Source organism: Neophocaena asiaeorientalis, unplaced genomic scaffold (genome assembly GCF_003031525.2).
Source record: "Neophocaena asiaeorientalis asiaeorientalis breed wild unplaced genomic scaffold, Neophocaena_asiaeorientalis_V1.1 scaffold136, whole genome shotgun sequence".
In the NCBI taxonomy this organism is placed as follows: domain Eukaryota; kingdom Metazoa; phylum Chordata; class Mammalia; order Artiodactyla; family Phocoenidae; genus Neophocaena; species Neophocaena asiaeorientalis.
This window is the reverse complement of record NW_020185333.1, coordinates 7,053,167-7,063,456: the sequence shown is the minus strand read 5'-3', so window position 1 is coordinate 7,063,456 and position 10,290 is coordinate 7,053,167. Positions and strand designations below refer to the sequence as shown.

At 42.7% G+C, this 10,290-nt stretch overlaps 1 protein-coding gene across 5 annotated transcripts in view; it reads left to right on the top strand.

Annotated features, from left to right (window-relative positions):
• The first annotated feature begins 8,260 nt into the window (after positions 1-8,260).
• Positions 8,261-10,290, top strand: part of BBX (BBX high mobility group box domain containing) — a 282,225-nt gene continuing 280,195 nt past the window's right edge. For 3 of the 5 annotated variants that reach the window (XM_024735315.1, XM_024735312.1, XM_024735313.1), the window contains exon 1: positions 8,280-8,408. The gene's annotated coding sequence lies outside the window, so the exon portion shown is untranslated. Of the gene's footprint in view, positions 8,409-8,808; positions 8,941-10,290 lie in introns of all 5 variants that reach the window. The other 2 variants (XM_024735311.1, XM_024735310.1) reach the window with 2 other exon arrangements.

Sequence of the window (10,290 nt, the reverse complement as noted above, 5' to 3'; positions counted from 1 at the left end):
CTGTTGAACACCAATGGAAATCCTTTCTGGAATGAGTCAAGGGATATAACAAATAAATAAACAAACATACAAGGAAATAATTTATTTCTAAATATATGTGAATATAAAATCAGGCCATAAACACTCTAGTTATATTTCTTGGGATTAGGGGAAGAAAGGTGGATTCTGCAAATTATACGGTTATAAATGAGATACCGAACCTAGATAATATTCTAGAAAGTGCTATGTAGTGGAATGCCCATTATATCCTCCCATCCCTGTCCTCACTTTAGAGGACAATTTCTGCCTACAAACCCCCAAAGAGCAGCCCTCCATTATAGGGGAGTCCTTGCCCCTCACCTGGTGGCATTGCCAGCGAAGGAGGCCATGTGCTTTTTGTTTCCATACCTGATTGTCCTTACTGCACTTGAGTTCTGTGAAAGACCCCAATATTTGTCCAGTTAAGTTCCCTTTTCTCTTCAGCTTATCTGAGTGGCTTTATGGTCCTTGGAACGAAATGAAATCTGACTAAGATAAGCAAGTGAAGGAAAGATCTGCGTGTACTCAAAAAAAGGACCAAGTAATCGCTAGAAGCCAGCATGGAGTTCCTAAGACTAGCCTAAATCTATTTTTCTTTTGTAACAAAGTTAATAAACTGATAGCTCAGTTGCACTGTGGCCTTTGGATGTGTTACAGATCTCTTGTTTTTACCTGCCTAGTATCTATTTGCCTTCTTCCCTTAGTAGTACTCCAGTGTTACTTTGGAAAGCTAACAGCCTTTGTATGCAATCCTTTTTTCTATTGCTTTCTTAAATTATTTTCAAAATATATTTGATACATACAAAAGAATAATGTAGCATCTATGTAAGTTATAAAATGAGCACCTGTGAGTCCACCAAGAAGCAAAATGTTAGCAACATATTGCCTCCATTTAAATAATTCTGTACTAACTCATCTCCCTGCTGCCTCCAATAATGCCCCCTTCTCCCCACAGCATGTAACCATGCAATCTTGGTGGGAGGGTCAAGCAAAGTGTCCTCTTCTACTTTGGCCGAAGAGTAAGCATAAAACTTGGATAAGGGCAAGTGGACTCTTCCATTCCACTCTTTTTAGTGGCACAAAGAAGGGAAGGAAAAGAGTTTGAGCAAATTCATCATAATGAAGATATTCTCACCAAAAGTGATCTCAATCCCTGGAGTTGACAATGCCCCTGGGCTTTCTGAGGTCTGGCTCTGCCCCTTTTCTTTTATTTCTGAGAGCCTTCTCATATCATTCCATAATTTCCTCTTTTTGTTTTAATTAACCAGAATTAGTATAACCCACCCATCAAAGAACTCCTCTCTGGTAACATTAGTGAATGAAAATTTCATAAAGCCTTTTGACAAAGCCACATCAGATGTCTTCATGAGCAGGCTACAAAAAATATGGATAGGATGAGAGTGAAATTACAAAATAATGGTCACCTCTGGGGAGAACTGGAGAGGAACTGGACCAGCGAATGGGGCCTCAATTGTATATTCAATGCTTTATTTCTTATAAAGAAATCTGAGGCAATATAATAATATGTTAAATTATAATAAAGCTCCTACATGATTGCTATTTTATATTATTCTTTATAAATTTCTTTAGGTTTAAATTTTTTTTTTTTTTTCTTTATGGGCCTCAAGGGATCTCAGTTCCCCAGCCAGGGATTGAACCCCGGGCCATGGCAGTGAAAGTGCCAAATCCTAACCACTAGACCACCAGGGAATTTCCAGCTCTAAATTTTTAAAATGTAGGTGAAATTAGGTGGCTCTATCACAGGTTCAATAACTGTGGTCATGGGAGTGTTGATTAATGATCAATGTCTACCTGTTGCGGGTAGGTGCTCTAGGTTCTGCCTTAGGCAATGCTTTTAAAAATGACTTGGAAAAATGTAAAGAAGGCATCGAATTTGTGAATGAACCAAGGATAGTGAGATCAATAGCAAATATGCTGAATGAACTAATCAGCATACAAAAAGATGCTGGCAAAATGGAATTCTGGGCTGAGTTTCATCAGCTAAAGGAAAAAGAAAACTCTACCATTTATTGAATACTTATTATATGAAAGCACTGTTTTAATTATTTTATATACATTATTTTTATCAAATTCTTTCAATAACCTTATGAGTTACATATTACCCTCCCCTTTACACATGAAGAACGGAAGCAAAGACAGGTTGTAAAATTTGTCCACACAAATTAGTAACAAATTTGTCCACACAAATTAGTAACTGCTGCATCCAAGCTCTGAACTCATGTTGTTTTAACTCCAAAGCCTTGAATCTTAACCACTATACAACCACAGGGTTATAAAAGCTTATGCCTCAGTTTCCCCCAAATACATCGTATAATAGAATGGAGGAGACATGGCTTAACAGTCCACATTTCAAACAAAAAGTTTTTTTGGAGAATAAGCACAATAACGGTCAGCAGAGTGATGTGACTGCCAAAAAAGCGAGTTCCATCTTAGATTGCAGTAATAGAAATTTTGTATCAGAGAGAAGGGAGTCATGGTCATGCTGTACTGTAAACTGCCTCCGCCCCCACCTGCTCTAGATATCCCATGTGAAGGACAATAGGCAGGGTTTGAGAGAAGACCAAGAATCAGGAATAGGAAGAATGATTTAAGGAACCGGGACTGTTCACCTGGAAAAGGTACAGCTCAAAGCAGGAGGCCGTCATGAGAGCTGTCTTCACATAATTCAAGTGGCACATGGAAAAGGGATTAGATTGTTCTATGTGGTAACCAGGGAATAGAAAAAGGAGCACTGAATAACACTTAGGAGGAGAGAAGGTATATTTTAGGAGGAGAGAAGGTATGTTAAAGATTTGGAAGAACTCTGTAGTGGTCAAAACCATCAGAAGATGAAATAGATTGTCTTGGGAAGAAAGGAGTTCCCAAGAGCTGGATGTGTCACAGTATACCTTCCCTGTTCGGGATGTTGTTGAAGCTTCTAATGAGATGGTGGCTAGAAGGGCTGTCTAATGCTAATGCTAGTGCTAACTGACTTTATTATTAAAACCATTAGTGTAAAATCATCATCCACTTAGAGAACTATTTTTATGGTATGATCCTTAAGTGACGCCTTGGCAACTCCCCCTTCCCCTGCCTACTACCTAAGGCAGAAAGCTTGCAGAACTAGATGTCTAGAACCTTACTACTACCCCAGCACTGCTACTGGCTGTATAATATTGAGAGAATCATTTAACATTTCCCTGCTTCAATTTTTTTTAAATAAATTTATTTATTTTATTTATTTATTATTTTTGGCTGCGTTGGGTCTTCGTTACTGCGCACGGGCTTTCTCTAGTTGCGGCGAGCGGGCGCTACTTTTCCGTGCGGTGCACAGGCTTCTCGTTGTGTTGGCTTCTCTTGTTGCAGAGCACAGGCCCTAGGCGCGCGGGCTTCAGTAGTTGCAGCACGCGGGCTCAGCAGTTGGGCTCGAGGGCTCTAGAGCACAGGCTTTCTTCCCAGACCAGGGCTCGAACCCGTGTTCCCTGCATTGGCAGGCAGGTTCTCAACCACTAGCGCCACCAGGGAAGCCCGGCAGGTGGATTCTTAACCACTGCGCCACCAGGGAAATCGCCCTGCTTCAGTTTTTCATCTTTAAAAAGAAGTTCCCTCTATCTGTCTCACCTACCTCACGTGGATTTTAGTGAATATGACAGGCTATCTCAAATGTAAAGGTGCTTTAGAAAATTTAAACAATATGTGGGTATAACCTATGATGACTATAATGTAAGTTCTGTTCGCCATATACCTGGGACGCCCAACGTTCTCTGGCACCTGTCTCATCCCTAGATTCTCTCTGATTCTTTTTAAAATTTATAGTCTTTTTATTTGTTTGTTTTTGCTTGTTTTGTTCATTTGTTTTACAAATCTTTGTTGAGTTACTGTTACGTGTTAGGCAATGTACAGGCTATTGTGCTAGCAACTGCTGGAAAACAAAACGACGGATGAAACATCATCATTTTCTTCAAGGTGTTTGCCATCAAATAGAGATCTCTATCAACATACAAATAATGTAATACAAGGTAAGGCATTTGAATGCCTTAAGAGTAATATAGATAAAATGCTACAGAAGATCACAGGAGAGAGGGAATTCCAAGATGATTTGGCTAGCACTGCTCTAGGAAAGCAGGGTGTTTTCCTCTTTCTTTCTACCCCCAACTCTGTTGGGATCCAGTAGAAGCTGGTTCTCTTCAAGATTATGAATTTTTGCATTGGTGCTGAGAAGTGGTCCAGCTGTCCAAGTTCTAATTTCTAGTCCCTTTGCGTTGGCCTTGGGGAAAGAGGTGTGATTTTCTCTATTTTTCTCTTATATGAGAAAAGAAAGTGAAGCTCAGCAAGGTCAAGTACAAGTCAAAAATTGTTATGTAAGGCAGACCCTCCTCTCTGCAACTATCTAGAGTTTCAATGCACAAAGCAAGGCTTGTTTCAAGAAATGATTTATTACAAGTTTGCCTTTTCAGGTGCTTAATAATGGCCACCCAATAGGATGTTTGCTTTATGCTGGGATCAGGCTGACATCCCTTTTATGTGCAGAGATGCTGGAGTTAGTAGAATGCAGGCTAAAAGGAAATTGCAAACACTGGGCAAGTAAGTTGCAACAAGTTCTATAAGCTCCATTTGATGTGAAGGTTAAGTCTTAGAAGACATCCTGCAAAGCAGTTGTATTGGCTTGTATGTGTGAAAGGTAAAAATAATATGTTTTGAATGTTCAGTATGTTCCAGGTTTAAGCATTTTATATGGATTGTTTCATTTTTGGTTTCTCTTGTTATCCTACAAACTAGGAAACTGAGTCTTGGCGCGATCAAGGAATTTGTCCAAGGTTACACAGTTAGGAAGTGGTGAAATCAGGATTTGAAATAGGACTGAATAAAGAAATAATGTAAAATAAGGAAGTAAAAAGTTGTTTATAGATATATACACATGTACACATAAACACTTGTATGTGCACATTTACACATATATTTAAATTTATTCTTCCCTTAATTATTTTGAAATTATTTTATTCAAAATGAAATTAAGAAAATGGACAGTGAAGGCCATGAAAAAGAGGAATATGCTAACCATGAGTTCAACCTGTGATTGACCATCAAATGTGAAAACAAGAAAGGAAAAACCCTTTCTTGGAGACCCTTTTGAATGCCATTTTACTCAGGAAACCAACAGTTATTTTTCTTTTCATAACCCTACATTATAAAAATTAAATAAACTCCCTGAAAGCTATGATTTTTCATATTTTTAATTTCGGGGCACTACTGGCATTTAAAATTTCTTGATATTTATTTTTAAATAAGATAATTAAAATTCTAAAAAATATTTCCTAAGTGATAAATGGTAAAGTGCTACATTACATTTAGTTCTAAGCCTCTTCTCCTTACTTCCTGGCAAGGCTTTACCTATCACACAAGAGACTGGAATTGTATTCCATCACTTCTAGGAGCAGGCAATTTTCCTTTTCCAAAATTCTGGTATGCACAGTGCCTACCTAGCACATAGATCCTTCTCAATAAATGGTCTGCAAAAGAGTACTGAATGATGGCTTATACTGCCACATAATGCCCAAAACACCACCAATATATAATTTGTGTTAAAAAAATGTGCCGTTATCCGAATCTAAAGGCTCTGTGGACCCACCAGTTTTCCAGTAGCAGTAATGACTTGCAACTAATCATTTCTATGCACTTCTTCATGCTCCCTTGCATCAGTCCTGGTCAGTTAGTACCTTGTACTGTCAGAGGTATCCGAACTTGAATACAAAAACCCTGGGGCACGTGATAAGACTATATCATAGGAGCGTGGGGAGAAAATATTAAAACTCTTATTTAACTTCTATTTTATTATATTTTTGGCTGCACCGCGTGGCTTGCTGATCTTAGTTCCCCAACCAGGGATCAAACGTGGCCCGGTGAGCCCTAACCACTAGACCGCTGGGGAATTCCCTTAACTTTTATTTTTATTTCACGCTTTTTCATTTAGTTTCTGTGATTGCACGCTTTGTAATAATAAATAATATATCCATGTAGTGGTACATTTAAAAAACATATACAGAAATATACATCTATTGAGGATACTCACTCAAACGTTTTACTGATAGCAATGGGTGATCTAAAAGTTTGAAAATGTAACTCTAAATAATCCTGCTAAGCTAAGTATACTTCAACCAAAAAAAAAAAAAATCTTTGAGACCATAAAGAAATGAAGAATGTTTTCCTATGGCTGGGGTTGGGGGTAGGGGGTGGGGAATGGGCAGGTCTTTCATATTTTTCATAACATGAATATACTAGCAAATAATTCACAGCACTTCACTCAGCAATTAAATATAGCAACTTGTGCCGATTTTTTTTTTTTTTCTTCTTCAAAAAAGAGAACAGTGAAATCCTGAGAAAGTTTTTCTGGCTTTTCCTCTATCTGCCTCTTGTCCCTGAAGTTTGCCATTTGGAAGGAAGGACTGTCAAGTTATTTAAAACCTATGTTGGGTATTAAAGAGTCCTGGGTTTAAGTTCCTTCTTCACTGGTATTCTGTGTAATCTTGAGCAGTCCCATTTCTCTGATGGATAAAATAGAGATAACAATACTTAGCACCAATCTCAAAGCAGTGTGTAATGTGGATAAAGAACACTTTGTTCCTTCTGTCAACTAAATGCAGAGCATCATTAATATAATCTTTAATATTATCAGTTTAAAATGCTGTGGTTTTATATACTTTTCCCTTTTAAAATTTATTTTCCTTTAAAAAATAAACAAAACATCACATTTCTAAATACCACTGTTTGTTGTCTAAACTTCATAAACTTAAATTTTCTCTGTATCTGTTTCTGGTTCCCAGTCTTTCACACACACGCACATACACACTCATTCGATAACTTTATGGATGTGAGAGAAAAATCTCAAGATAACATCAAGGAAATAAAGCGGGATTTGAAATAAGTTCTCTTATCCAGCTTCCCTTTAAGTTTTAAAGCTACGCATCTAGGCCATAAAATCATGATGTTTATTTAATCTTCAAAATGTTTGTGTTTAAGAATAATTCACAGACTCTTAAATCAGAAAGAACCATAAGAAAACATCTAGGGCCTATGATAATGCCTGGTACACAGTAGATGCTGAATAAACATTTAGTGAAGTAAAACTGGGAGAAGCTTCTTATTTTAACCTTAAAACAAAAACTGAAAACAAAACCCCAAACCAAATCTGGGCATTAAAGAGGCTGAAGTAGTTGCTCAAGATTGTTTAGCAAGTTTAAGAGTTGGGTCTAGAATTTATTCCTTTTAGTTTCCAGCTATGTTTTTTTCCCAGCAACCTGTTGACTTGTTTATATAGGACTGTCAAATATAATCTGTCAAAGACGCATCACAGAAAAAAAATTAGAAAGAAGAGCCCTTGGGTTCTCCATCTCCCAAAGTCAACCAACATGTGATGTTCACATATGATGGGAAATATGGAAAGTAAATATATATATAAAATGCAAAATATATATCTTGCATATATTGATTCAAAAGGCCTATTTTTAAGGAAAAGGGGCAATAGCCGATCTTCCATGACTTATTCTACTTTACAGCACTGTTTGTATGCCAACACAGGTGATCTGCAGTCCTCTGACCAGCTAAAAGTAGAGTGGCTATTTCAGCAAAATGTTTACCTTTGTTTCTGTGTATTGTTGTGTTGATTTTTCTCAATTTACCTACGAATGAAGCACTAACAACCTCAGTGCTTACAGTCCTAATAAACTTATCTTGCACTGTTTTGGCCTATGTGATAGTTAACCCATTGACAAAAGAAATCCAAGCTGATAAAAGCCTTTCCTGGCCACTTGTTAGCCAGGTCAGGCTGTAAAATCATAACACAATGCACGCCTCTTCCATGGGGCACCACAAGGCAACGATTAAAAAAAAAAAAAGAAAAAAAAAACCCCTCACTTCCATATCCAGTGGAGTTGTAGTTTATTACTATAACCCTCCCAAGTCAAAAGGACACCAGTTTCAAGCCTTGCAACTTGGTGCAGACAGGGTTTTTCGCTCGCAACCCACTCTGCTGGGCCTCTCTACCTGTCCTCTCCTACTGTCTACAGGTCCCGAACATTAGAAAATAGAAAATGTGATGATCTTTGTGTGTCTCTGTAAAATGTGTGTATGTGTGCGTGTGTTTGGGTGTAACGGGCCTTCTGTTTGGCCGCGCGGCCTGTCCATCACGGAGCGGGCCAATGGCAGGCTGCCTTATATAAAATGAGTGTTTTCAGTCTCTCCTGGCTGCATGTACTGTATGTGGAGCAGTGTACAGTGAAGCGGAGGCAGAGCGGGTCCGCGAGCTCCTCTCTCTCCACTTTCCCATAGAGAACCCCTGACTGGCCGCTGAGGGCGAGCCACACACACGCCCTCGCGCCCGGCGAGCCCGCGAGGTAAGCGCCCCCCCATCCCCAGCCCTTCCCGGGCGCTCTCCCCGCACTTTCTGTTTTCCTACTCACTTGAGAGCCGCCGGGCTGCAGCCCCAAGGACTCCGCGGCAGGAGCAGCGGCGGCGGCGGCTGTGGCGGCAGCCGGTAGGCTGGACTTGAGGAAGACGGAGGGAACCCCGCGCGTCCGGAGCCGCCGCCAGCCGGCCCGCTCCCCGGGCACTTTACCCCTCCGCCAAAACTTTGGGTCGTGAGAGGTCGGGGGCGAGGGTCGCCGCGGCCGCGCCGGCGGCGAGCGGGGGGCGCGAAGGCAGTGCCCTGCGGGCGGGAGGCTGGGGGCCGGGCTGGGGAGTAGTAGGCCAGCCGGTGCCAGGCTGCGTTTGCAACCAGCACCTCTCGGCACACAGGCAGCGCCGCCCGAGAGGGGCACGGGAGCCGCGGCGCGGGCAGGAGCAGCCTGAGGAAAACAACAACAGAGCCCTCACGCCGGCGGGCGCCTCTTGGCCGCCTGGGGAGCCCCAAACTTCATCTCGGCGAAAGTACGTGGAGCCCAGCCTGGGCTCGGCTGCCGGGGAGGTGGGGCCTGGGGAGTCGGGGCAGGGGAGGAAGGTACAAGGAGCCAGCCCTCAGTGGATTTATCGAACGTTTCGTCTGCGTCGGTGACCGGGAACAGCAGCCCAGTTGCTCGTTCATCTGGAGAGTTGGGATTTGGGTGTTCCGGCCCCGGAGATTGGTGCCCTCTCACCCCCCCACCCCTAACCAAATGCGCGGCGAGTAGAGAAAGTGCTGTTTTAGTGCCAGAGTGGCTAGGAGGAAGAATAGGGGGAGAGGGGGAAGAGGGCGAGGGAGAAGGGGAGAGAGAAGAGGGAGGGAAAGTTTGCTGGCGGGGGGGGGCGGTGGTGGAGGGGAGGAGGAAGGCCTTGGCTGTTTAAAGTCTTATTTCTGAAGGTAAGTGATGGCATTGCATGGTCGCGATGACAGAAAACTTGCAGATCCTTTATCCGGGGATGGGGTCGATGCCTCTAGAAAGAGCTCCCCAGCCCTCTTAAGCCACACTCGTGTTACCCTGTTATTTGCTGCGATCCGGGTCGCTAGTAAATTACAGAAATCAGACTCGAGGTTTCTTTTCCTCCTCCACCTCGTCTCGCTCGCTCACCCTCAGCAATTTATTATTATTATTATTTTTATTTTTTGGTATTGTATGAAACTTAACGTAACTGAGACCAAACCCGAGTCCTGTAATTTACAAGGACCCTGAATCCAGGAATCTGGAACACGTTTATGTGTGAAATAATCCGCGATCATTTCAGCTAAATGAGGAAGGTAAAACGAAACGATGCAAAAAGCTAAGACACAACATGTACGACAGGGGTGGGGGGGAGAGGGAGAGACGGAGAGAGAAGCTATTTTTTGCTTTCCTTTCGGTAGAAAGGAAAATAAAGCGTGCATTCCCCTTCCCTCCTGGTGTGTAGGGTCCAGTCAATATTTTAACTGTTTGAGGACAAATTAGTCCAGGTGGATCTCGCCGAAAAGTTTCGCGGGGTGGGGTGGAGGTGGGGGGGTACGAAGGGGAAGGTGGGTGGAGGTGATGGGGGATGGGGACGGAGCGAGCTCTGCCTCTGCTGATGGTCATTGGCCTGGGGCTTTGAAACCATTGCCTGTCCTGCTAATGACACGTCCAGTTCTCCTCTCCCGGCCGCGGACGCCGGGCTGCCGGGGACCGGGGTACTTTCCCCGCGCGGGGAGGGGCGTTCTTCGCCATCTCCTGGGGTTGCCCACTCGCGACGTGGGGCCCCCACGCGCGCCTCTTCTGCGCGCCGCCGCCACCTCGGCTCGCGCGACTTTTGTAGCTAGCCCGCGGCGAGGGGGCGCAGGGGGTCCCCGGCGCG